This window comes from Pavona decussata, unplaced genomic scaffold, assembly GCF_977016875.1.
Source record: "Pavona decussata unplaced genomic scaffold, jaPavDecu1.1 SCAFFOLD_25, whole genome shotgun sequence".
In the NCBI taxonomy this organism is placed as follows: domain Eukaryota; kingdom Metazoa; phylum Cnidaria; class Anthozoa; order Scleractinia; family Agariciidae; genus Pavona; species Pavona decussata.
Window position 1 is genome coordinate 279,522 of NW_028145448.1, and position 4,541 is coordinate 284,062.

The window sequence follows — 4,541 nt, forward strand, 5'->3', positions numbered from 1 at the left end:
AAATTTAATGAATAGTTTCGTAACAGCCTTCTTAAACTCAATTATAATTCATAAAGAGGAAACAAAGGAAATCAATACAGTGAGGGAAATGTGGAAAAGTGATCTTATTTATAAAAAAAATTGTGAATTTTTGCTTTGAATTTCTCCGAGATTTATAAATGGTTTAAGAAGCTGTATCAAATACACTCGAAAGAGTGTTTTATCCGATTATTTTCGAAACAACTGGAAGGGGGCTAAAGCAATCACGCGCAGCCGAGTATTGTGATTCCACTTTGCGGTGTTTGGAAATTGGGTGTAACACTGTTCCTCATTTTTTTTTATATATATATATCATTTAACCCAACTTTTATCCAGTTCAGAACTCAAATAAGGCGGGTTACACTTTTCAAATCAGTGATATGTCTTTTTTCAAACAGCATGATGAAAACTAGAAGGGTGTATTATGTACATATAAAATAATCTCAGATGAAAGTGTATCGGTCCGGATGAACACACTGCTTAAACCGGCCAGCCCATTTCTTGTTAACAGTTTGCAGTGACGGTAATCGAATGTATTCAGCTAGTGAGAAATTTGAGTTTTCTAAAGACCGCTAGCGTTACAGCTGCGAATGTGGATCAAATGAAGTACCATCCTGTCAGCCTATCTTCATAGGTAAATACGCAACAGTAAATTAAAACTTAATGACATGTCTCGAGGGAAACACCTTATATTATTTCTCCGGGGACTAGTGCAGGGCCTTTTGGGGACAAAACAAACAAGTCTTTAAAAAACTCGCCAGAACCTTGTGACAACAACACGATCCCTCACAAGTCATTTTGATCACGTGTAAAAGCAGTCAACATTCGCTGGTAACAGTTCTCCGTTACCCTCTTACGTCATAGTTTTCGCACTTGTACACGCTCATAGGCCTTGGAACTTGGGGAGAAGGGATGGCGCAGTATTGAGAGCACTCGTCTCCCGCCAATGTGGCCCGGGTTTGATTTGACCAGACTCGGCGTCATATGTGGGTTGAGTTTGTTGTTTGCTCTCGTCCTTGCTCCAAGAGGTTTTTCACCGGTTCTCCGGTTTTCCCCTCTCCTCAAAAACCAACATTTCCAAATTCCAATTCGATCTGCAATCACACAGGGCTACAGGTTTGTCAGTCGTAACAGACTGTTAAGTATCATCCTCGTTAAACAAAGTTGATTGATTGATTGTTTGTTTGTTTGATTGATTAATTGATTGGTTGATTGATAGATTGATTGATTGATTAGCTAATCAATGAGTGCGCTCAGGCGGCAAAAGCTTCACTAATTAACAATGATAGCTACTACATAACACTGTTATAAAAATCTCCACCAAGAACATTCAAGAATATCGTTTCGTCGCAAAGCTAATCCACATGAAACAAGGCAGGTTGAATTTCCATTGTCACTTTGAAGATCACTAAAAAATTAAGTGCTTTCTTTGAAAACACTTTTATCCTTTCTAAAGTTTTAGATTCGAACCATTGAAAAATGTTTACAGCGCGACTACTGTTACGGGGGTCAGCAAGTAAAACCTAAAAGTTTGGAATTATTCACTGTTTTATCCTACTGTGATCTGATTGGCCAGTGTTTAGTAGTCGCACTGTAATAGTAACTTCTGATGGGTATGATTTCTTCTCAGTCCCACCAAAGGAACCCAGGCCCCCACCAGTTTTCCCTCCGCCTGTATAAGTTCCCTCCGAAAGAGACGCGGTAAGTGCCAAAGGGCTGTTCATCGACAAAGGATTTTTTTTTATTTTTCTTTCTGATTTTTGGTATTGGTGACTGCCGAGGCCATATGAGATGAAAGGAAAAAGGATGGCTGATAAAACAATCTTACTGACTAAAATGCGTTGCAAAGACTACTACAAGTTTTTTTCAGGAAAAGGTTACAACAGAACCTACAGCTGTGAAGTCTTGGTCTAAGCGGGGTTTTGATCTAACCCACCGTTGGAGCAAATTATTTAAAAACATCTATAAAATATCCATTGACAATAAACTAAGAGAATTTGCCTTTAAATTATTCCATAGAATCTTAGTAACTAATAACGACCTTAAAAGTTTAAAATTAGAAATGACGATGCCTGCTTTCAGTGTCACAACGCTGATTCATTGGAACACACTTTTTTGAAATACCCCGTAAGCATTAAGTTCTAGCAAGAAGTATATGCATGTAAAATGACTGAATCACACTCTAGCTTTTTGTTGTTTTTTTACGAACTTAAAATTACAATGGAAAAGTGCAAATCTTATATAACTTTCCTTTCTCCATATATATATATTTGCTACAAAGACCTCATCTTTAGTTGTTAAGTATATTTAGCTCTTTATTTATCTTTTTATTTGTTTATTTATTTATTTATCTCTTTATATATTTATTTCTTACACAATTATCTATCTTCTGGCTTCGTTTCCTGTATTAAATGTATGTGTAATGTTGTAAGCACTGTAAATATTATTAGTATAGCGTGATATTGTAAGCCGGATATTGTATTGCGAAAACTGTAAGAATTGTAACTTTGAAAGTACTATAAGTAGTGCGTAGTACTGTAAATATTATGTGTCTTAGGCTAATAAAAATGTTAAAAATAATAATAATAATAATAATAATAATAATAATTAATAATAATAATAATTATAATAATAATAATAATAATAATAATAATAATAATTATAATAATAATAATAATAATAATAATAATAGTAATAGTAATAATAATAAACCAAACTACCCCCCCCCCCCCTCCTCAGACTTTAGACTCCTGACCTCACTAGTGCCATTTTTGACAAAGGGCAGTCTTTGGGCAGAGTGCTGGTGTATCAGATGATGCAACCCCTCCTACCCCCTCCCCCCCCCCCCCAAGTTGTAACCCACAGCAAGACGTTGAAATGCAGGTTAACCTGAAAACTTCTAATGACCATTTTGGTAAAATCAGCTCAGATGTATGTGTTTATCTTTTCCTAGGCGCAAAACGAGTAAAGAAGGCAGCAATCTCTTTATGAGGTCGGGAAAAAGCAATCAAGATTGCATCTTACAATTTACAGACTAACAGTTTAGTATTCGATTAAAGATATGTAAGTCAAACAGGAAAAATGATAACTAGTGTTGAGGAACTTGGTTGAAATAAGTTTTTTAGCTAGAAAACATTAATGTAGAACTTTGAAAGTCCCAAGTAAATAATATAAACAGCAAAGCAATGAATCAGTGTATGTGGTGTTTATGAAAGTGCACATGTGGTGTCTTCTTCAAAGGGGAAATATCTGGTAAGTATAGGGGAAGGGCTCGGGGGCCCTGCTCTCCCCTCCCCATAATTTTATGACCAGAACCGAGACCCGCTGGTCCCCATCCCCGCCCCCAGAACCAATACCGGCTGGTTTCAACACCCACGCGCCCCCCGCCCCTCCCTCAGAACCGAGAAATGCAGAATAAATTTCGAGTGCCGTAGTGAAATCTAATGAAAGATAAAGTAAGGGAACAAACGCCGCCTATCATGTGACTACAAGAACCAATGAGAGCGTGCGTTTTGATGCGTGACGTCATGGTTTTGAGAGAAGCTACAGTGTTAGTCACATTAGATAGGACAGATCTCGCCACCCTGCCCTCTCAATGTTAGTTCACAATATTGGCTAGAAAAATTCCGAAAAACAACATCGAGAAGGGGAGGGGAGCAGGAGAGGGACATTTTCGGCTTGGTTGTGAAGTGTCACAACAAAACTTGACAAGGACTGTAGATCGAAACGACAGAGCCAAGTGTTCACGTCCTGTGTGCCCTGAGCTTAGTGAGTCAAGGCCACATTTTCCCCATTTTTGTTCGACCATTGTTTTGTGTACACTTTATTTGAGTGTTTTTTAATATTTATTTTTCAACCAGCGTGTTTTAACGAGCTCAAAACTGAACCAGCGGACATGTTCTTATCGGCTGCTGTTGCTAATTTCGGCCAGTGTGCCATTGTCGAGCAGAGCAGTTTGTTTTCCTTTTTTGTGACCACTGAATTGTGCAAAATTTAATTGTGTGTTTAAAATGTCTGTTTTTTGTTTAATCTGAAAACGACAAATTGGAGTCTTGAAAATTCATGCGTGAAGAACACGGCTGCTATTTTGATTGATATTTGATCTTTTACGCATAGGACAAAAGCCTTGCTTTCTAGCCTAGGACCTATAAATATATGCGCAGACAACGCATTCTAATTGGTCAGTCTCTCTGAAGACAATAAGAACAATAGAGGACAAAAATATCCCTTCTAAGAGAGGTGAGGAGCGAACATGAAACTGCGCAATATTGCGTCAATAGGTTGATTTAGGTTTAAGGAATAAACTAATGATTACGTAGTGACTGAGTGAGTGCCATTCGACTGCCTCCGAAAGACTATGGAATGACTACGTCGGCCATGAGCGAAAACATTACTCCTTTGCAGCTAAATGAGCCACACCCAAACATGGCCGCTATCAGGGGCGGGTGTTTTTTTAAACCGCACAATCATTTGGAGGGCGATAAGGCAATTAGTAAGAAAATACGGCAAATAGACAACGGTCG

The 4,541-nt window shown here is 38.0% G+C and overlaps 1 protein-coding gene across 1 annotated transcript in view; it reads left to right on the plus strand.

Annotated features, from left to right (window-relative positions):
• LOC146485634 (ras-like protein 1) overlaps positions 1-4,541 on the plus strand; it is a 567,471-nt gene that overhangs the window by 140,006 nt on the left and 422,924 nt on the right. The window lies entirely within an intron of this gene.